Here is a 23,122-nt window from a genome sequence, read left to right on the forward strand (position 1 = left end):
CAAGGGCTGATACAGCTCCAGCAGCATTGCAAAGGGAGGGGTGCATGACCCCTGGGTGGGGCAGGTCCAGGTTCATCTGCCACCAGCACTCCCCAGCCAGAGTGAGGAATACAGCAAACTGTGCACTTTTCTCTTGCTCGCTGACAAATGGGAAAAGCTGGCACTGTTCGCATATGAATAGGGAAGGGAGTACTCTATTAGGGTATGTCTACACTAGCCCCCTATTTCGAACTAGGGAGGCTAATGTAGGCATTCGAAGTTGCAAATGAAGCCCGGGATTTAAATATCCTGGGCTTTATTTGCATCTTCCCGTCTGGGCGCCATTTTTAAATCCCCCTAGTCCGAACTAAGTGCCTGCGGCTATACGCGGCAGTCAAACGTTAGCTTGAACTAAGTCCTTAGTTCGAGTTAACTGTTACACCTCGTGGAATGATTTAAATATCCCACACTTCATTTGCATCCGATCACTGTTTCAAAAAAGGGTATTTTGAAAGTGAAATCGCAGTCTAGATATGATTCTTTCAAATTCTTTCTTTTTTGAAAGATCCCATTCTCCTAATTTTTTCGAAAGAAGAATGTAGTCTAGACAAACACTTACTGTTTAGAAGGAGCTCTTGAACAAGCATGCACACACACAGACAAACACACTCAAATATATATTATATTTTACAGCTATGATTCTACTTTATCAGTTATATATACGGATTGGGTGGGGGGAATAAATTTAATCTTATTTTCATTCTTGAACATAAAAGTATTCAGGTTTTAAATATGAAGTGCATTCAATAGAAGAGGAACATCGCCTCATTTTTTAAAGTCTTGAAAAATAGACAACTGCTACTATTCAGAATGTTGGAATGATCACATGTACATTTCCAGTATCAACCTTCTGGAACTCTCAATAGAACAGACTAAGTAGCACCTTGCTGTATCTTTATGTGCAAAAGTGGCACGAATTGACTCAGAAATCTATTCAATTTAATCTTCCTAAAACTAATACCTTTTGGTCTCTAAGGTTACTGTGATAAGTATCCTTCATACATAGACATGTTTTATCATATCACAGAAGCGGTCTTAAGGGCTCCCATGTGCTCTGATGGCTATCTGTGTTATTGGCCCATTCCATTCATAACCACAGCTAGATTGGGGGGGGGCGCTTCCCACCCCCCTCTAGGCAGCAGTTGATAAAATCTCAATAGCTTTACAGCATTTTTTTTCTCTGTAATGCGAATCTCTCAGAAGTCATGGGATGGTAAGTATGTGAAAATTATTCAGTTTTTATACAGAGTGTGTGCATTCTTTGTAAAGAGATTTCAGATACATTGCATGAGTGACTGTCCTGAAATTTTTCCCTGTGCTGTACATTAAAAACACAAGAAAACATTTAACTTAAATGAAGTGTCGAGAAGAGTAATCCATAAAGAGTAATGTGAGTCAGCTTGTTCTGTTTGTATCTAGCAGTACATTTTTTTAAAGTCCTTATCTAGCCCATAATTATCCTGGTCCCTAGAAACAGCTACATCATGGTATGTGACTGTCATAGCCCTCCTTATCCACATGGGTGAAATCTGTGACTCCTCTCACCCATTGATCTCCAATTACTGGTGAATAGGCTGCCTGTTACTGTTAATACTTTACACACACAAAAAGAACATTAAGGATGAACAGTCAAATGTTAGGAAAAGCCAAAACTAAGTTAGTCTGTGCACACTTAATTTTTGGCCCTGGCATCGATGCATTATGATAAAGTATTTCATTACATGATCACATACTGTTCTTATCTTACAAATTGGGAAGCTCATGTACTTGTGTCAGGAGCATCAGAATATGGGGGCCAAAGGGCCATGTCCCTCCCACTTTTGAAAGTTGATGGTCCTGGCCCATCCACTTTTTGCTACAGGCCCCACCCTCATCCCTCTTCTTCCCACCAAAGACTTACTCCCTGGCCATACCAGAAACTGTACACTGAGTTGGGTAAGAGCAGCCTGGCAGCTCTGGGAATCCATAGACTCTTCATCTGCCCAGGATGGGCTGAAGGTCTGAGAGCAGACCCTGGCCCACGTTCCTTCCCTCAGTTCTCCCACCCAAAGCAGGTAGAAGATCCATAGCTGCCAAGATGGCTCATACCATGACACTAAGCTCTCACCGCCAAGCCAAAGGATGAAGCATGCCACGTGGGAAGCTGTGTGGAACAGCAGATCTTCCACATGCCCTAGTTGTGGGACCCAGAAGAGGGACATGGTCCAGGAAACACTTTCAGGCTCCCCACCCTGGGCATGTGGAGAGACCCTGGCTCCCAAGACTGATTCCAGTTTGCTTGGGAGACCGGACCACAGAGGGGGTGAGGCTTCGTGGCAGTGCATTTTTAGTGAGAATACTTCACCCTTGACCTGTGCTACTCCCTCCCATGATGCTCTGTAGCTCCCTTCAGTGCAACGGGTGTAACCACACTACATACACAATTAATCCAGTTGGCACTTATTGTCATAACAAGAGGTGAAAGCTATAGAAACTGAACTATACTCTCACCCCTCAGAGTTGTCCTCCCATAAGACTGATGTACACCAGCAAGGAACAATGGGGACGGTTGTACTGCTGCTGAATGGGCCATAGCAAAATAGTATGTGACCCTGTACTTAAAGACTGTATCATAATACATATGCAAAGGGAAGGTGAATTAATGCTCCCACACCCAATCGCTCTATCCCCATAACCCTACTCTTCCACTTCTCCCTACTTCCCCCCAATGTATACATCTTAATTTAAACTTTCTATGTACTTGAGTACATCAGTACTAGTATAAATATAAATAAATCATTTATATGTATAAAAACATGATCTTCATTCATTGAGTACATCTGATTACCATTTAGCACAGTTCCGCATAGTTATAAGCCAGCTCTCATCAAGACAACAGACATAAATAATCAGTTTACATAAGGAAACTGTGCTTGTTTCCCATTTCAGGGGCAGCTTCTTCAGTAAATTAAAATAAAAAAGTAGGGTAGAAGAGAATCAAAAAGGTGAGTACAAGAGTAATATCTGAAACAGGCAGAGGGCCCTAGGCTGTCTCACAGTAGTTTTATAGCGGCATAACTGGAATAAAAACAGGCCCAAAAAGTCTGGTCCAATTTCAGTGTGTTTGTATAAAAGTGTATACAAAATATGTTATTGCCAACTTTTTTTATTTTAATGTAAATCTCACAATACTTTAGTCTTTTGCTTACAGCTTCAGCTCCTAAAGACAATAAAGTGAGACTCTCAGCTTTAATTTGGTAAAGAAGTTTCTATTCCTCATGATGGTGGACAAAAAAATTGAAAATCTGTCCAAGTGGTCCTAAAGGCTCAGAAACCAGAAGCCCTATAAGGATTAGCAACACTGGAAATGCCTAATATATGCACAAATGACAGGCTTTCACATGTGCGAAAATATGTTGGCACAGTCCGCAGCATATTAGAAGCAGTTTGCATATGCACTTTACATTTCAGACCTATAATATTGATGCATTGTCTCAGAAAACTAAATAAAAGTGCTAGAGAAAATCCTCATAGTAATCTTAGAGGCACTCTGATGTTCTGATGAACAGCAGTACAAAGCCATGGAACAGATAGATGATTTCATTAATCTAACAATTCAGTATTAGAATGACATTTAGCAGACCTGGATGATATTTGCACTCATGCCCCAGTGGTGTGATTTTGATGTAACCAAAGATCCCTATAAATTGCTATCTCCCAACAGCTTCAACTTCCTTTGTTGCTGGAATAAAACCCTTGGTTTAACATGTCTAGAATTTCTGCCTGTAATCCCATATCACTATCCCTTTTACCATTCCAGACCACCGTTTTACAGCTGAAGATGAGCTGTGGGTCCCTCCAAAACATGAGACTGTCATTAGAGGGGATTATTTGAGAAACCTCAGCAATGCTTCCAGATTCTTCAGCCTAGGGAGCAATATTGCATTGCAACTGGTAAGTAAATTATCTTCCCCAAATAGTGGTGAGTTTTACTGAAACTAGAATGCTGAATCTGTTGTATCCTTATCTAGAAATGAATAATGATGGCCTAATTCTGATCAGGTAAATGTACACATATGTATCTCCATTGGATCAGATTTTCTGATCTACTGATGCCATTTTCCCCTTTGAATTATGTACAAATTGACCTAAAAATGGCTGGAGATTGCTGGTGGGGAATGCTGTTTGTGTAGGGCAACTCCCAGTCAGAACAAAGCAACAGAGGCAGCTCTGCCACCCTGCCACCCTGTTACCAGTAGCATAAGGAGAGAACGGCACACTCCAGGGAAAGGTTGTAGCACAGCTCCATTATTCCTTATCTGTCACCAGTGTAAGGTTCATTATAGACCTTATGCCACTAATATAAGATATTGAAGGCTCCTTGTTGATCCAGCTTATGCTATGCTTGGACAATCAAGGATCTGGGAGCTGAAGCTAGTTTTCTGGGGGAAGCTCTCTCTACTACATCCAAGCACAGCTAGAGGACCCCATTGACTTCAGTGGATTTTCTTCTTGAAGATCAAAAGGTATCTTGATGTTAGTGTACAAGTGTATTCAAGGGAGAAAATACTGGCTACTGAAGGCTTCTTAATCTAGCAGACAAAGGCATCACAAGGAGCAGTGGTTGGAAGTTGGAAGTAGACAAAGTCAAATTACAAACAAGAAACAAATTTTAACTGTTAGGATGATTAACTGTTGAAACAAACTAACAAGAAAAGTAGATTTTCTTTCCTTTGACAATTTCAGGTCAAGACTTTCTGGAAGCTTTATAATTTGATAAATCATGTTATTCAGATGAAAACAGGGGTAAAAAACAAATAGATGACATATTTTACAAAGGAGGTCACACTAAATGTTCTAATAGTCCCATCTGGCTTTACACTATATAAATCTATGATTTATAGTTGTCAAGACCACAACCTGGATAAAAGAAGTCAGGTTGGAGCCATAGAAGTAGCCAGGCCAGGAGGTTAAAGCTAATGTAACTCCTTTTTGCTCAGTGGCACTCTGTCCCCTCTAGCAGTGGGCAGGCCTTCTAGAGCTTGATGCACTTGCTACATCATGGGCTAACATGGCTCTTTTATCTCATGCAGTAGAAACTCATGCATTAAGTTGCAGCATTTGATCACTGCTGCAAAATCCCCATACAGGTAACTACTTTGTATGATGACTCCTCTCCCTCCCCAACAGGAATATCAGTGGTAGGGAATCAAACTTAGGACCTCTGGAGCTAAATGCACGAATTTCTAGATAGATCTGTTAACTAGGGCTTAACACTAGCCTCATTCTCTATCTGGCCATGCCATCACTAGAGTGCCACTCTGAACAAGCAAGAGGTTACAGTAAGCTTGACAGTTTTCGTTGGATGCATTCCTAGAGGTTTCCTCACATGACAATCTTTAATTAAAAATTAATATTTTATTTATCAACACTCTAGGACAGTCCTGAAAGAATGGCAATCCTAGTTAAAACAGGTGACTTGGGTCAAGATTCAGAACTATGGAATGCCCAGCCAAAGCCAATGGGTGACCAAGAGACATTGTTAAGAAGTGTAATGGAGTCACAGCCATGGGCATCAAAAATTGAAATGAGCAGTTTCAGGATCTGAAGGAGGCACAAGAGGAAACAGGACCAAACACAGCTGCAGGCACAAACACAACAAACAACTATCAAGATTTGGCTGCTGCTGGATCAAGTAGTAGCTAGCTCTACCCATTCACCAATCAGGGCATGCAATCAATCAGTCAGGCCTAGCCAAGCTCAACTGTGTCCAGGGTGTTGCTAGGAGACTGGCCTTGCTGCAGCTGGTTCCCCAACAACAGTAATGTTACTGAGAGTGGTATCAGGCCCAAGATATTATAGATATCATTTATTGTTTTCAGAGAGGAGGAGACTGTTGCTGTTTTGGAATCTGGAAAATATCAACTGTGTGTTTAGTTCTCTAGGGAGACATTGCTCTATTGATTTAAGCCTTCTTATGGGGCAGATTCTGTTCACCTTACTTATACAAGTGATCCCATTAAGTGGGACAATTTGTGTGAAAAATATGAAGAGGATGTGGACCTGTGTCATTACCCCCAATCGCCCAGACAGGTTGAGGACACATTCATTCTTATCCCTGTTCATTACATTACCTCTTGCTGCACCAGCGGCCACGTCACATAACATTAACACGAAGGGAAAAAAAGGGAAAAATGTGCAATATACATTGTAAGCTTTTTTTTCAAAAGCTCTTTTTATGCACAGTGGGCACACATTTCATTTCCCAACAGCACAACAAGCTGCTATTACTTCAACAGCCAAGCTATTGCTGCTTCAACAACAATTTTTCACACTTTACTTTTTTTTTAGTGTCCTTGTGCGTGTTATATTTCAGTGAAGGCTCATCTCCCCAGTCCATTACCATATGTTACTAGTCTGCAACTAAGCTCATTCCCAGCCATTAAAAAAATGAGAGAAAATGAACAGTCACAAAAGAGAATGTTAGCAACCGATATGAGTGCCACAGTGGCAAGTGGAGAAGGTGGGAGATGAGGGCTTCTGACCCTATCTGGCCCTAGCTCAGCTCACTTGCAGAAGATGTCAAGAATGAGAAAGAGTTAAAGAGAAGGCCAAGCTTAGTGTGGGCCTAATGAAGAAGGAGAGTAGAATCGTGCTCTTCTCTCATTGAGGGAAGCTTAGGTTCAGCCTTCCATGGGATGGACTGAACATACCTAGAGACACTGGCTAGAAGGACTGGCTGTATGATAAAAACTGCATTGAAGGACAGGGTTCTACCAAAGATTTCTTGAATGAATGTTTGTCACATTCCTTTATATTTGAACTTTAGTACCCTGAAAGACGAGAGACTCAACTGACCATTGGAGTTTCTGCAACAAGGTCACCTAGGGCTCTGTTGGCCACAAAGGGGAAGGCCCTGTTGTGCGTTACACACATCTGTAGTTCATCAACCAAACTTGGCAGATATTAATATCAGAGGAGGTTATTTGCCAGATCTGCTGTTAATATTTGCCGATATCATTCTGTGATGTTCATTAGTAGCAGACATTTAAAAAAATGATAGTGATAATCAATAGCCTGAGCAAAATGTTGGCCAAGGGTATGTCTACACTATAGCTGTTTTTCCAAAAAACTTCAATTACGTCCACACTGCAATCATGTTCTTTTGAAAGGAAATTGAAAGAACAGAGGGGTTTTTCCAACATGGGTAAACCTCTTTCTATGAGAAAGAAACCTTTTTTCGAAAAGAGTTCTTTCGCAAGAATAGGAAAGAGGAAAAAGCACAGGTGCCCTGGGCTACATCTAGACTGCATCCCTCTGTCGACAGAGGGATGCAAATCAAGCACTTCGAAATTGCTAATGAAGCAGGGATTTAAATATCCTGTGCTTCATTAGCATAAACATGGCCACCGCTTTTTTCCAAAATTGAGCTGTTTTGAAAAAAAACTGTCGCCTAGACATGGATCTGTGGACCATAAATCTCAAAAAATGAGGTTTACAGGATCTGTCAAAAAAGGGTTTATGGTCCACAGATCCATGTCTAGATTGCCTTTTTTTTTCTTCTAAAAAGCTCAGTTTCAAAAAAAAGCAGTGGCCATGTTTATGCTAATGAAGTACGGGATATTTAAATGCCTGCTTCATTAGCAATTTCAACATACCTAATCTATATCTCTCTGTCGACAGAGAGGTTTAGTCTAGACAGAGCCCTGGTGACCATTCCACCCATAGTAATCACATGCGAGATAGTGTCCATTCAGTGTGGACGCTATCTTTTGAAAAAGCAGATCGTTTTTTCAATGCTCTTTGGCAGTGTGGATGCTCTCTTTTGGAAGAAGTTTTTTTTAGAAGATCTCTACTGAAAGAAGCCTGCAGTCTAGACATAGCTTACGTGTTCATGGCAATGTTAGGAATATATTTTTTCCAATACAATTTTACTGAGAAGCTTACGATAAAAACCTAAGTGCACATATGGCCAAGCCAAAAAAAAAATGCATTAAAGACTGGAAAAAGCTTAGAAAAAAAAAGAAATGCAATAAAGACTGGGAAAAGATCCAATCATTTTACACTTTTAAGCTAGGAAAATTTAAATTATGTAGTATAAACAATATAATACTAAACACTATTAAAATTAAACAAACTTCAACAAAGCCCACAGCTTTCCTATCACAATTCTCTAACAAATTAAAAAAATAAAAAACCATATATATATAATGCTTTCTCATAAAAAAGAAGAGGAGGGAGGAACACTCCCACCCCCACCTTCTCTGAAGTCAGAGTCTTGTTCATGATCTTCACTCATCCCACTTAAGTGGCCACCCAACAGTTGCTTGCATCAAAATGGATGAATATTTTCTTTTTACAGATAGTTCTAAATATATATGGAGAGCAGTAGGAATGTAATTGTCATATAACAACAGAATTACTACGATATTTTTGCCTTGCTAGCGTTAAATGCATTTTAACTTATTAAGACTGCCAAAGAGGGAGTGATAATGGTTTTTAAAAATTAACTTATTTAAAAACAAAAGTCTCTCAAACCTGGGACAGCTTAATGGTCCTTGATCTCTCAGACTATTTTGTCACAACTGACAAAAGAGAACTATCTTGTATTAGCAGATCAGACAAAGACATGAGCACATGCTTTAAGCACTGAGAGTTTCTTGTTGAAATCAATGAGATCATTTTTTTCATGCAGTTACAGGCTTCACAGTACTAGAATAGTCCCTCAAATCCATTTCCATGCATTTAATCCATATTAACTGGGATTGTGTCACTTTTGTGTTTATTTCTTCAAATGATTCATGTTTATTCCCACTGTTGATCAAAAAAGCACATTTCACAGACTCACATACAAGTGCTCACACCAAATAACACTTGATATAAAAAGGGAAAAGTTTCCCAGAACCTGACATAGAGTGAACCTAAATGTATAGGATGAAGCTTGATTGAACTGCACATACATGTATCTACTTTGTGTGCATATGAGAAGAGAAATTTACACTTGTACTCAGTGGAGAAAGGAAAGAAGCAATTTTCATTCTCATTCTTTTCATCTGAAAGGTAGGATCTATCTTTATTCTAGGACCATAATCCTGCAAACACTTGTGCACATGCCTAACTTCACTGTTATTACTCAGTTGTGTAAACTTAAGTACAAGTGCTTCTAGGACAGAAGTTTGGGTTACCACTGACATCAGTCTTTTTAAATAGATTATATAGGAGATTAACAACATGTTTCTTTGGAACTAGCTTCTTTAAAATATATTTTTATCTTTTAAATATAATCATGGCTAAGTATAATGTACTCATGTTGTAAAAGTGTCCCAGAAACAGCAAATATATACACTGTCTACCCATATGCACACTTAAACCCTGCTCTTTCAAAGACTTTCACATAAAAACAATTATGAGCCGAATCAGCCAAGAGGAAGAATTTAAGCAGAAAAAATGTGCTTGATAATTGGGACTCATCTTCTGGCATTTGGATCTATAAATCTATGTTCTTTATAACATGTATAAATCTTTTCCAGATCAGGGCCTTACATTGTATGTCCGGGTATGTCTACACTACCCCGCTAGTTCGAACTAGCAGGGTGATGTATGCATACCGAACGTGCAAATGAAGCCTGGGATATGAATTTCCCGGGCTTCATTTGCATAAGCGGGGAGCCACCATTTTTAAATCCCCGCTGGTTCGAACCCCGTGTAGCGCGGCTACACGGCGCTCGAACTAGGTAGTTCGGACTAGGATTCCTATTCCGAACTACCGGTACACCTTGTTCCACAGCAGCTTCTGTGGGTAGATTTACCCTGCAGTGTAAGCCCCGAGTTACTAGCAATAAAGTTAGAAGCCCCTGGTTTTGTTAAACTAGGGCTTCAAGGTCAATTCTTATTTGTAAACCCATTTTAGGAATTGTTGTCCCTGTCTGAGGCTCCATTGCTTTATGAAGTCCAAGTCCAATAACCGATAACCCAGATTTCCTAGCACCTTCCCAAAAATGTAGCCACTCTAGCTCCTTGGTAGGGATGAAGTATGGAAAAATGTGAATGTCCAAACTTGACTGTCCGGAGGACAAAGCCAGTCCATGGGATTGTGAATTACTTTTGGCAGATGCTCCGGGCACAGATCCAGTTGAGCTACATCTATGAGAAATACAGCTTGACTGTTGGGTTGACTCAGGCTCTAACCTTCCACCCCCATGATGTCCTGAGATTGGGTCTGAGCCTTGGTTAGTACCAGGTGTGTTTTGATGGAAGGGGTGGGGCACGGAGCCCAAGTTTGAATACTGGTCTTACATTGAAATGTAAACATACCCTGTGGCAAGGGCGCCATTTCAGGAGAGCGGGGGTGGCAGCAGGCGTGCACTCCTGGATGTGTCTTCCTTTTCATCCGCAGATGCTAAGGGAGTGAGGAGAAAGTACTTGCATTCTGTGCATGCCTCTCACACTTGGGTGGTAAAGGCAGGTCACCAGCCAGGTGTGAGCAGCATGCCCAGGATGCGTGTACTTTCCCATCACTCCCTGATAGTCCAGGGAACGGGATGAAAAACAAATTGAATCCCCATGCTCATGGATGCTGTCCCCCTACCCTCCTAAAATGATGGCACCACCATTGCCCTGTGGCACCACCTAGGACCCCAGCAAGGATGTTCAATGTGGTTGGGCTTCTCCTAGGACAAGGGACTGTTGAGACTGGAGGGGTAAATTGGTGGCTGAGTTTTGGTGATGCTAGAAAGGATGCACATCTTTTCCCTCCTGCCAGTTTGGCGATTACTGGAAAAAGTGGTCTCCCTGGGGGTATTACCATTTCTGCAGTCAACTGCAGTGGGGATCCCCCTAGAAATTCTGGGGGTACCAATGGCAACACAGTAACCCTTATGGCTTTGCACTGGATTGAAGCAGAGTAGAAACTGGGGTTCCAGAGTTATCAGAAGAGTACTAGCTCTCCACAAAAATCCACCAGAGAATATCCTGAGGATCTGTGTGCTTGGGTGGATGGATCTGTATTTGTTTTTGGAGAGGTAAGGTAAATAAACAATGTATTCCTTCCCAGGCACTTTCTGCAGTCTGGGGATTAAAGCTATCTGCTTTTAAAAGTAACATACATTGTTTTGAAAGGTCATTTTCACAGGTGGATCTCTGCCTGGCTGCCTGGGTGTAGGAGTATAGCAGAAAGGAATCTAGGGGTTATAGTGGACCACAAGCTGAATATGAGTCAACAGTGTGATGCTATTGCAAAAAAAGCAAACATGATTCTGGGATACATTAACATGTGTGTTGTGAGCAAGACACGAGAAGTCATTCTTCCGCTCTACTCTGCACTGGTTAGGCCTCAGTTGGAGTATTGTGTCCAGTTCTGGGCACTGCATTTCAAGAAAGATGTGGAGAAATTGGAGAGGGTCCAGAGAAGAGCAACAAGAATGATTAAAGGTCTAGAGAACATGACCTATGAAGGAAGGCTGAAAGAACTGGGTTTGTTTAGTTTAGAAACAAGAAGACTGAGGGGGACATGATAGCTGTTTTCAGGTATCTAAAAGGGTGTCATAAGGAGGAGGGAGAAAACTTGTTTATCTTGGCCTCTGAGGATAGAGCAAGAAGCAAGGGGCTTAAACTGCAGCAAGGGAGTTTAGGTTGGACATTGGGAAAAAGTTCCTAACTGTCAGGGTGGTCAAACACTGGAATAAATTGCCCAGGGAGGTTGTGGAATCTCCATCTGTGGAGATATTTAAGAGTAGGTTAGATAAATGTCTATCAGGGATGGTCTAGTCAGTACTTGGTCCTTCCATGAGGGCAGGGGACTGGACTCGATGACCTCTCGAGGTCCCTTCCAGTCCTAGTATTCTATGATTCCATGATTAGTTTTCAAATGGAAGTTTGTTTTCCTTATGGCTATAGAGGAAAACTGAATAATGAGCCCCAAAGAAATAAACCAGAAATCAAATAAAAAGTCCCCAAATTACTTATTGTTTTAGTCTCAAAAGTCTTAAGAAAACCTCATTTTTGAAACAAGGGCATGGTTGATTAATGATTTCTGAACATTTGTGATTGGGAAAGCTAATCTATGACCTGCTGTGATTTTTTAAATCAAATTTATAGCACGATAAAGTAAGTATGTTCTTATATTTCAATATTTTTTTCTTGATTATTTTCAAAGCGTTAATATCATAAAAGGTACAGATGAAAGGGACCTCTCTCAATGTCATTATTCACGTCTTTTCATTCCATTGATAACTGTTTAATGTATAGAAAATATAATAAAAGTACTATCAAGGCCTTGTAAATTAGAAGGAACTTCACCTGCATTCTAGCCCCTTTTATGCTGCATGAAAAAAGCTGAAGTAGGATAAAATGACCTTTAAAAGCTTCATCGCCAAGCATGGGAGGAATTCCTGTAGCAGTCACTGTGGAAAACAGCCATATAGCCACCTCCCAAAGATTCCTTCACCTACTCTAGTGAAGAAAGTGTGCAGTGAGGGGGTAGCGACCTCCGCAGCAATGCTGTGGAGAATCTAGGCAGTGCTGCATCCTAGGAGGCAGCAACCTGAAGACTAAAAATCACCTTCAACCCCCTCCTGCTGCTGGACTGTGAGTTCTGTGTTGTGCTTCATTGGATTTCTAGTCCAATGAAACATATTCACAATAGCTCCAATTGCGGTAATGCACCAAAGAAAAGCATAGTTATAGTACCATGAGTGAAACTCAGCGCTAGATGCTCATCCAGGACCTTAGGAATGCACATGGCACAGCTTCCCATCTCTTGTGCTGTCACAATAACATGATACTTCAATTAGAGCTACTGTTGGTAATCTCCTTAAACTGGGGATTACTAGCCCAGCTCAAAGTATAAACAGATCCCTAGGGTAACTCTACCTAGCAATTAAACACCGATGGCTGGCCAGAGTCTGCTGACTCTGCTGATGGAGATCAGGTTACAGGGCTGTAAAATTGCTATGTAGGCATTGCTTTTAGATCTCAAAAAGGGGGAGCATCCCAGAGTCTGGGTCCTAGCCTCAGCCCCACTGGCCTGTGCCAGCCACAGCTATGCCACGGGTCTCTTATTCCAATATAGGCATGTCCTTAGAGCAGTAATACAGAATCTCACCTACTGTCAATACACTTTCATTTCAGGCCATGAAATCTTTCTCAAATGTATTAAGTACACTTGACACTGAGAATCCCAACAAAGTCCAGTGCTTGACAATAGAATGATTGTTGTACCAGGTCCTTAATAATACCAGAAAAAATGGAGAAAATTTAATTCCATGCCTCTATTCCCAAATGTAGACCGAATACTAAGAATTTATGGTTCAGCTTAGTCATTGATAGTTCCATTTTATATAGATCTCTTGTAGCTCAGTAAGAAGCTAGGAATTTTCCTACATTCTTGTTTGTCACTGTTCTTATTGTTGGAATCTGAGAAGCAAAATGGACACCTTTGTGAGTAATTCATGGGTCTAATTTTGGTCCAATGCAAATTCCATTTACATCTGAGTAAATTATTCGTGATCCACACATTAATTTAAACTGACAAATCAAAGAAACCTGGAATCCTCTCATATTTTTCAGCTGTTATCTGATCTAGCTGGATAGCTGATTTATTCTCTAACGCTCCACAACTCTGGATTATCTATGATAAGGTGATATGCATCCTGCAGTCAAAACACATTGTTTAATTTGTTTCCATGTAAATTGGGCTCTTCTGTCTTGAATTCCACAATGCAATCAATAGCTACATTTCAACCACAGTTCACAACTGCCTTGTCTTAGGAAATCAAGGACAGCTTCAGCATACTATTTTTAGACTTCCCTCCTGAAGTCTATTATTATTGTACTGTAGCAATGAATTATTTGTTCCTTTATTCTCAGACTGCAGGCTCACATTTTTGCTACCTTTTCATTCGATTAGTATGGATCAAAATTTAGAGACGGATGTCACTATGCATAGCATTTATATAGAGAGAAAGAAAATTGTAAAGGGGCTGCTCATATTTTTATTCTACAGCATGACAGTCTCACATTTTAAAATACTGTATTTTTTTATTTTTTTACAGGAACTAATTAAAATAATGTAGTGACTCACTGGGAAATCTTTACTCAATCATTGTCCTACTGAAAGCAGTAGGATAATGGGGTAGAGGTAAATACCCACCCAGTCAAGAAAATGTTAAAAAGCCCCTCTGGGCACAATCATCCCCAACCTGGTACACCTGTGAAGCTTGTCAAGTCTGGAAATGGGTAAGTCCTTAAAACGAAGGATCTTTATTATGCATAAGGTGGTACTCTGAAGAAGCAGAACAGCGAGGCAAAGGTTGCAGGCCAATAGAAGAACAGGTTGTGGATCGGTGAAATGTCTTGAGAACCTTGGCTGCCTAAGGCACTCTGGGTATGTCTACACTACAGCACTAATTTGAACTAACTTAATTTGAATTAGTTAATTCGAACTAAGCAAATTCAAACTAGTGCATCTAGACCTAAAAACTAGTTCGAATTAGCGTTTTGCTAATTCGAACTAGCATGTCCACATTGAGTGGACCCTGAACTGAGGTTAAGGCTGGCCGGAAGCAGTGCCGGCAGGTCATCAGATTAGGACTTAGAGCGTAGAGCTGCTGTCTCAGGCTAGCCGAGGGCTGTGCTTAAAGGGACCCGACCCCCACCTCGGACAGACAGTTCTCAGGGGTTCCCCGCTCGCTTGTCTAATTTGATGAGGGACAGCAAAGCAGTCCTGGCTTGGAGTGCCCTGAATGCCCACACTCGGCACATCACAGCACTCGGCCATCAGCCCGGCTGCACTTGCCGCAGGCTGCCATCCGGGGGGGGAGTCAATCGGGGGGCTGCAGGAGAGCTTCCACCCCGAGGAGCCCGCAGAGCCACCCCAGTCCTCCCCATCGGGGGCTCGTACCCCATTCCTCCCTCACCTCCTTCCACTTACCCCTCCCTAGCCCCCCTTCTAGATGTACAAAATAAAGGACACGTGTGTTCAAAAATAGAAAATCTCTTTATTGAACAAAACTCAGGGAGACTGGGAAAAGGAGGTGGGAGAGGGGAAGAGAGAGGGTGGGAGAGGGGAGGGCAACTAAAATGATCAGGGGTTTGGAACAGGTCCCATATGAAGAGAGGCTAAAGAGACTGGGACTTCTCAGCTTAGAAAAGAGGAGACTGAGGGGGGATATGATAGAGGTCTATAAAAGTACGAGTGGTGTAGAGAGGGTGCATAAAGAAAATTTCTTCATTAGTTCCCATAATAGAAGGACTAGAGGACACCAAATGAAATGAATGGGTAGCAGGCTTCAAACTAATAACAGAAAGTTCTTCTTCACAAAGCAAATAGTCAACCCGTGGAACTCCTTGCTGCAGGAGGCTGTGAAGGTTAGAACTATAACAGAGTTTAAAGAGAAGTTAGATAAATTCATGGAGGCTGGGTCCATGGAGTGGTATTAGCCAAGGGATAGAAATGGTGTCCCTGGCCTCTGTTTGTGGAAGGCTGGAGATGAGTGGCACGAGACAAATGGCTTGGTCATTGTCTTCGGTCCATCCCCTCCAGGGTAGCTGGTGTTGGCCACTGTCGGCAAACAGACTACTGGGCTAGATGGACCTTTGGTCTGACCCAGTACGGCCGTTATAAGCTCAGGGCTCAGGGTCAGGGGTCTCACTGGACCACCTTGATTTTCATGCAAACCTGCTCCTGGGTGGCCTGGCTGGCAGCTATCCTGCCCTAGATGGCCACTTTCCTGTGCCTAGTGCAGAGGTCATGGACGAGGTCTACGATGTCCACACTGGACCAGGCGGGCGCCCGCCTCTTGCGGCCCCGGGCAGGCTCCTGGGAGCCGCCAGCCTGGTCCCGGGAAGAGGCGGAGGGCTGGGTGGCAGCGGGTGGCTGGTTCGTGCTGTGCCACGTGCAGGGTCTACTGGCTGGGTGCTGGCAGGCTTGCACCTGGCACGGGCACCGTAGCCAGACTGTGCCCCTTTAAGGGCTCCGGGGCCAGGAGGGGGGCAGAAGAGTTTCCCTGGTGGTGCCCAGAGTGGCCACCAGGGCAAGCTGGGGAGGGCTAGCCTCCCACTAGTTCGAATTAAGTGGCTACACAGCCCTTAATTCGAACTACTTAATTCAAACTAGGCGTTAGTCCTCATAGAATGAGGTTTACCTAGTTCGAATTAAGCGCTCTGCTAGTTCAAATTAAGTTTGAACCAGCAGTTGGTATGTGTCGCGCCTATTGAAGTTAATTCGAACTAACGTCTGTTAGTTCGAATTAAATTTGTAGTGTAGACATACCCTCTCAGAAAAGAGCAGGGCTGGTACTTTCTCTTCTTTCCCTTTCCCCATCTTCCATGCCTGGTGTCCTGTAGTCCTAAGACTCTACTTACTCATTGTGGAACATGGAAGCATATTAGCTCCTCTTTTCTCCTTCTTCCACTTCTTTCTCCAACCCTGTAAAAAAAGACTAGATGGCCTGACCAGTAGAGCAGGACTCTGGAACAGTAACAGTGTTTACCTTCTCCTAAGGGGACAGAGAGAGGTTTAACCTACTACAGACTACGCACTTGAGTAAGTGCTCACCAGTTTGAGCTTTTTAACATATTCCAAGGCTTATAAATGTTAATTGTGTTCAATAAACCACTATGTAAAAATGTCTTTGGAAATCTTAAGGTCTAACTTGCTGAAAGTAGAGGCCAACAAATTTTCCTGTAACAGATGAGCATTTTTATGTATATGTCACAGGCACATGCAGAATCAGTTAACTTTGTGAAGAAATATAGATGCAAGTGTTGGTATTTTGTGTAGGTTTTCCACTCAATGGCAAGTCCATCTTAATGATATATCTTAAAATGTATGATATGGCAACAGCTATTTACAAGCACAGTAGAGGTAGCTTGTTGTTGGCTTACACCTTGTTGTCTTTCACTTATGTGTATTTCTATAGTCACCTTCCAAGTTTAGTCATCCTCCACACTTTAGAGATCTGTAAATATGTGGCCAGTTACAATTTTGAGTAAATTTGTATAGCTAAGCTATCAGCCCTTGGAATATGCCTGTGTTCTACCATCTCCTGAATAATGCTACTCTGATGGGCTTGACTTCATTTATGCTTGAAAAAGATAGCTGTAGCCTGGAACTTTTTTATTTTTCAGCTTTTCCATTCATACAATGGATCATCAGTCAATATTCTGTAGCTGCCCTCTACTTCGGGGCAGTCAGGAAGCTAGAGCTGAATCTCAGTGATGCTGTTAGATCTGGCATATCCTTATTGAAGACAACTAAGTTGTCAATTTTCATCAATGTAAATGAGATCAAAACCCAGCTTGATGAGTGTGCAGTCTAATAACTATATATGGAGATCAGGATCTTGGGGAAAGTCTCCCAAGAGGGACAGAATGTAGGGTTTTTTCAGGCTGCATGAACTTCAGCTGGAGACATAGTCAGATGGGCTATGCCAGTTTCCTTTGATTTACTGGCAAGTTCTGCAGGTCAGGAACACAGGAATCTATGGTGTACAAAATTATCATTTTCCTGCCTGAAAAATATTTAGGACAGTGATTCTCAAATTTTCTATATTGGTGATTCCTTTCATACAGAAGTCCCTACAGATTAAAAACACATTTTTTAAAAATTCAATACTACATTGAAAATAAGACAGCTTTGAATGGAAGTTATCTGGCTCTTCACCAATCGAGAAGTTCTATAAACCAGCATTTTTTATTTTCTGATTTATAATCCAGTGGTGCAGTGCCCGCAGGCTCCCTACCTGACTCTGCATGGCTCCCCAGAAGTGGTGGCATGTCCCTGTTGCTTCAGGGTGGAAAAATAGCCTCAGGGGCTTTGTGAGCTCTGAGCATTGGCCCTGAAGCTTTCAGTGGCTGAGAATAACAGCCAATGAAAGCTGTGGGCAGAGGCATCACACAGATATGTCCCTGCTGCTCCTAGGTACAGCTAGGAATATCTGAGCTGGCAGAAATGAGTACCACTTAGATTTGGCAACCCAAAGCCCCTCCTGCATCCTGACTCAACCCCACCCTGAGGTCTCTTCTGTACCCAGATACCTGAGCCTGACTCTGGAGGCTACACCTCCAGCAGGAGCCAACACCTATTCCAGTTAACTCTCCTAACTGGAATATTTGTCTAACTTGCACTCACCATTCTCCCAACATGCCAGATATCAAAGTTTCTAATGCACTGTATTGGAGAGTCTACAGGCTTATAGCCCCATGTGTGTCCAGGCTAGGATCTAATAGCGTGCATCCCTCCACCTTGCTACTTCCCAGCCCCCCGATTTAGCAGGTCATGGGAGACCTTCAAGGTAGAGTTGTTACCAGTCCAGGATTTCTTAGGACTGTACCTTTCTCTAAAGCTATGCTGAAAATTTGTAAGAGTGCTCAGCACATACTGCCAGTAGTCCAGATTTTGGGAGCCAGAATCATCTCAGATGTCTTGGGTACAACCTTACCCCAAGGATATAAGAGTAATAGGAGACCATAGGAAAATAATACATCTCTGACCTGTGTTAACTAGAAATCTGGGAGGGAGGGGTCAGAGGACTGTGCAATAAAGAATGGCCATCCTCTGGGTTATCACTTTCCTCTTCCAAAATCCTATGGATGTTCTTCAACAGAAAACCTCCTCTGAGGAGATTTTTTTTAGCAGCAGGGGAAAGAAGAAGGTGCAAGGAGATAATGCTCCCTACACCCAGGCAGCCAGGCAGAGATCCACCTGTGAAAATGACCTTTCAAAACAATGTATGTTACTTTTAAAAGCAGATAGCTTTAATCCCCAGACTGCAGAAAGTGCCTGGGAAGGAATACATTGTTTATTTACCTTACCTCTCCAAAAACAAATACAGATCCATCCACCCAAGCACACAGATCCTCAGGATATTCTCTGACGGATTTTTGTGGAGAGCTAGTACTCTTCTGATAACTCTGGAACCCCAGTTTCTACTCTGCTTCAATCCAGTGCAAAGCCATAAGGGTTACTGTGTTGCCATTGGTACCCCCAGAATTTCTAGGGGGATCCCCACTGCAGTTGACTGCAGAAATGGTAATACCCCCAGGGAGACCACTTTTTCCAGTAATCACCAAACTGGCAGGAGGGAAAAGATGTGCATCCTTTCTAGCATCACCAAAACTCAGCCACCAATTTACCCCTCCAGTCTCAACAGTCCCTTGTCCTAGGAGAAGCCCAACCACATTGAACATCCTTGCTGGGGTCCTAGGTGGTGCCACAGGGCAATGGTGGTGCCATCATTTTAGGAGGGTAGGGGGACAGCATCCATGAGCATGGGGATTCAATTTGTTTTTCATCCCGTTCCCTGGACTATCAGGGAGTGATGGGAAAGTACATGCATTCTGGGCATGCTGCTCACACCTGGCTGGTGACCTGCCTTTACCACCCAAGTGTGAGAGGCATGCACAGAATGCAAGTACTTTCTCCTCACTCCCTTAGCATCTGCGGATGAAAAGGAAGACACATCCAGGAGTGCACGCTTGCTGCCACCCGCGCTCTCCTGAAATGGCGCCCTTGCCACAGGGTATGTTCACATTTCAATGTAAGACCAGTATTCAAACTTGGGCTCCGTGCCCCACCCCTTCCATCAAAACACACCTGGTACTAACCAAGGCTCAGACCCAATCTCAGGACATCATGGGGGTGGAAGGTTAGAGCCTGAGTCAACCCAACAGTCAAGCTGTATTTCTCATAGATGTAGCTCAACTGGATCTGTGCCCGGAGCATCTGCTAAAAGTATTTCACAATCCCATGGACTGGCTTTGTCCTCTGGACAGTCAAGTTTGGACATTCACATTTTTCCATACTTCATCCCTACCAAGGAGCTAGAGTGGCTACATTTTTGGGAAAGTGCTAGGAAATCTGGGTTATCGGTGATTGGACTTGGACTTCATAAAGCAATGGAGCCTCAGACAGGGACAACAATTCCTAAAATGGGTTTACAAATAAGAATTGACCTTGAAGCCCTAGTTTAACAAAACCAGGGGCTTCTAACTTTATTGCTAGTAACTCGGGGCTTACACTGCTCGGTAAATCTACCCACAGAAGCTGCTGCACCTCTCCCCTCCTTCCACAAAGGAGGGGTGAGACCCAACATAACTTGTGCAATAAAGATTCAGTTACGTAAAAGGCTAAAACTCAAAGGCGAATGCATAAGTGAAGTAATTCAGTACAGTATTGTGGTCCCAAGACCAACTAGCCACAATGGAACATTTCATCCATGTATCCCTTACTTTGTTTCGAAGCACAGTGAAGTTTTAAATGGCGTCAAGTTTTTTTATGTGTGTTTTGCCCTTCATATCATATTCTTTGGGGATATGAACTGTTACTGACATTTTAGAAGACTGTTTTATGGTGATGATCAAAATAGACCATAGTAAATAAAAAGTGACATTATACTTAATATGACACACAAGACTATAAAAATGCAAATCGTAGTAACTCACCCATGCTGATATTTAAGGCCACTGAAAATATTAGAACATCCTATGAAATCTGTATGTTTGCCTGTCCCAAGGAAGAATAGGAAAAGGAAAATAATTATTAATTTGTAGGCTGATTCTGAATAGTGCTCAGCCCTTCTTTACCCCTCTGAAGTCAGGCTGAAGTCCTGTATTAACAGGAAAAGCTGTAAAAAAGTGAATAACATAAACATCAGTTGTATTAGAAGCGGATGGATGGTATGGATTAGAAATCCTATTGAATTCATTATCTAACATAGTGTCAACCCCTATCCAGGGAAAAATGGGTACACATGGAAGAGTTTTGCTTGGAGTTTTGAAGATTTTTTTTTACTTATGCCTGGAGGCATAAACTTCATACAGGTTGCAATAGCCTATGGGAGCGCACAGGTCTCACAGTCAATGTTGTGTGCAATCAGCGCACACCTCACTTCACATGTGCTTGCTTTACATGTGAGTCATTTCAGTAATACTGGTAGGAAAAAACAACATGGATGGAAACCAGAAGAATCTGGCAACCATGCACATGAGCAACAGTAAACAAAATGTCTTGTAGGCCACACATATAACCCTGATGGGCCACATACTGCTATTGGGCCATAGGTTGCCCACCACTGTTCTATATGTACCCTGTCTTATTGTCTTGCCCCCACTTCTTACCTGCAAAATTTAATTTATTACCAGGTCCCAGGCTTACTTCTCTTCTCTCAGCGAGTCATAATCTTGTACAGCCTCTCCCCACCATCAGCATAACAGTTTCAGGATTCATTTTCCTTGATGCCTTTGGTCCTAAACACAAATGGAAAAGGTTGTACACACAAAGTAAATACTTTTGAGTGAAATATTTTGAAATTGAAGACTGAAAAGGAAGCCAGATATGAGTCAACAGTGTGCCCTTGTAGCCAAGAAGGCTAATGGTATATTAGGATGCATTAGGAGGAGCATTGCCAGCAGATCTAGAGAAATGATGATTCCCCTTTATACGGCACTAGTGAGTCCACATCTGGAATATTGCGTCCAATTCTGGGGCCCAAACTAGAAAAAGAATGTGGATGTATTGGAGACGGTCCAGTGGAGAGCAACCAAAATCATTAGGGGGCTGGAGCACTTGATCTACGAGGAGAGGCTGAGAGATTTGGGCTTATGTAGTCTTCAGAAGAGAAGAGTGAGGGGGATTTGATAGCAGCCTTCAACTTCCTGAAGGGTGGTTCCAAAGAGGATGAAGAGAGGCTGTTCTCAGTAGTGACAGATGGCAGAACAAGGAGCAATGGCGTCAAGTTACAGTGGGGGAAGTCTAGGTTGGATATTAAAAAAACTGTTTCACTAGGAGGGTGGTGAAGCACTGGGATGGGTTACCTAGGGAGGTGGTAGAATCTCCATCTCTAGACGTGTTTAAGTCCTGGCTTGACAAATCCCTGGCTGGGATGATTTACTTGGATTGGTCCTGCTTTGGACAGGGGGCTGGACTTGATGATCTCCTGAGGTCTCTTCCAGCCCTAGGATTCTATGATTCTATGTTTCAATAAACATAACTGGGTAATTAGGAAAAGAAAATGTAGGTTTAAAGAATGAATTCTGTTCTGTACATTTAAGTCTCCTTTTGTCTTCCCAATACTAGGCTGTTCCAGAAGTGCAAGTAGGGTACAGTCTGGTATGCTTTACTAGCAAGATATTTATAGCCAGAATGGCATACTGGAAAGACACAGGAGCTCCTCCGGTGTGGCTGTACCACAACTCACATCTTCCATGCATGGTCATCCCCATCTCTGCAGCATCTATGGTGGTGAACAGGGCTGGGACTGGTGATGCCATGCCAAGTAGCTGCCAGTGCACTGCTCCTTTCCCTGCTGCAGTTCCTCAAGAAAGCCCTGAACTACAGGGCTCTCCCAAGAACTCCAGTGAGCAAAGGAGCAGAAATGGGGACACTGGGTAGCCTCACACTGGCAGCTCCAGTATGCCCCCAGACCTGCCTTCTAGTGGGCAGATTGAGGAGATCCTGCATGGAAGGAGTGTGAGCAGTACAGTCACCTCGGAGGAGCTACTGGTGTAGGGCCACCCAGCAGTCTCAGATTCTGTTCCTTTCACTGCTACAGTTCCAAAGTCTCTGGCACAGCAGAAGGACAGTGATCCCCCCTCCTCTCCCCAGGCAAGGAGGATGGATCATGGCAAGGGAAGGGAAATAGTGTGAGGGGCTTGGGCTAGGGTGAGAAGGAATCACATGGAGAATCATGGGAGGAAGTTATGTTTCCCTGTTAGCTGCTCCTCTCATACCAGTAAGAAATGGATTCCACCTGTTCCTCTGGGTTTTGCTGAAAGCTGGAAAGACCCCAGCATAATTTAAGCAGCTGAGATATGGTAGCCTTCTGAGTCTATTCTGGCTGTAACACTGTCCAGAATCCCTGCAGCAGCATGGCTGTGTCTAGACTGGCACGTTTTTCCACAAAAGCGTTTGCTTTTGCGGAAAAACTTGCCAGCTGTCTACACTGGCCGCTTGAATTTCCACAAGAACACTGACCTCCTACTGTCTGAAATCAGTGCTTCTTGTGGAAATACTATGCTGCTCCCGTTCGGGCAAAAGTCCCTTTTGTGCAAAGCTTTTGTGCAAAAGGGCCAGTGTAGACAGCTCAGATTTGTTTTGCGCAAAAAA

General features: G+C 42.7%; 2 long non-coding RNA genes across 3 annotated transcripts in view; one reads left to right on the forward strand and one right to left on the reverse strand.

The window, feature by feature from the left end:
- The window catches only part of LOC142829118 (uncharacterized), a 152,667-nt gene that overhangs the window by 26,684 nt on the left and 102,861 nt on the right, over positions 1-23,122 (reverse strand). Inside the window, exons 2-3 of the long non-coding RNA XR_012903411.1 lie at positions 21,136-21,264; positions 20,461-20,521 (exon numbers count right to left, since the gene is read on the reverse strand). This is a non-coding gene — a long non-coding RNA (uncharacterized LOC142829118). The remainder of the gene's footprint in view (positions 1-20,460; positions 20,522-21,135; positions 21,265-23,122) is intronic.
- LOC112545828 (uncharacterized) overlaps positions 1-23,122 on the forward strand; it is a 44,334-nt gene that overhangs the window by 17,784 nt on the left and 3,428 nt on the right. The window contains exons 3-4 of one of the 2 annotated variants that reach the window (XR_012903410.1): positions 3,839-3,972; positions 14,070-14,253. This is a non-coding gene — a long non-coding RNA (uncharacterized LOC112545828). The remainder of the gene's footprint in view (positions 1-3,838; positions 3,973-14,069; positions 14,254-23,122) is intronic. The other variant, XR_003089377.2, reaches the window with a different exon arrangement.

This window comes from Pelodiscus sinensis, chromosome 4 (genome assembly GCF_049634645.1).
Source record: "Pelodiscus sinensis isolate JC-2024 chromosome 4, ASM4963464v1, whole genome shotgun sequence".
In the NCBI taxonomy this organism is placed as follows: Eukaryota; Metazoa; Chordata; order Testudines; family Trionychidae; genus Pelodiscus; species Pelodiscus sinensis.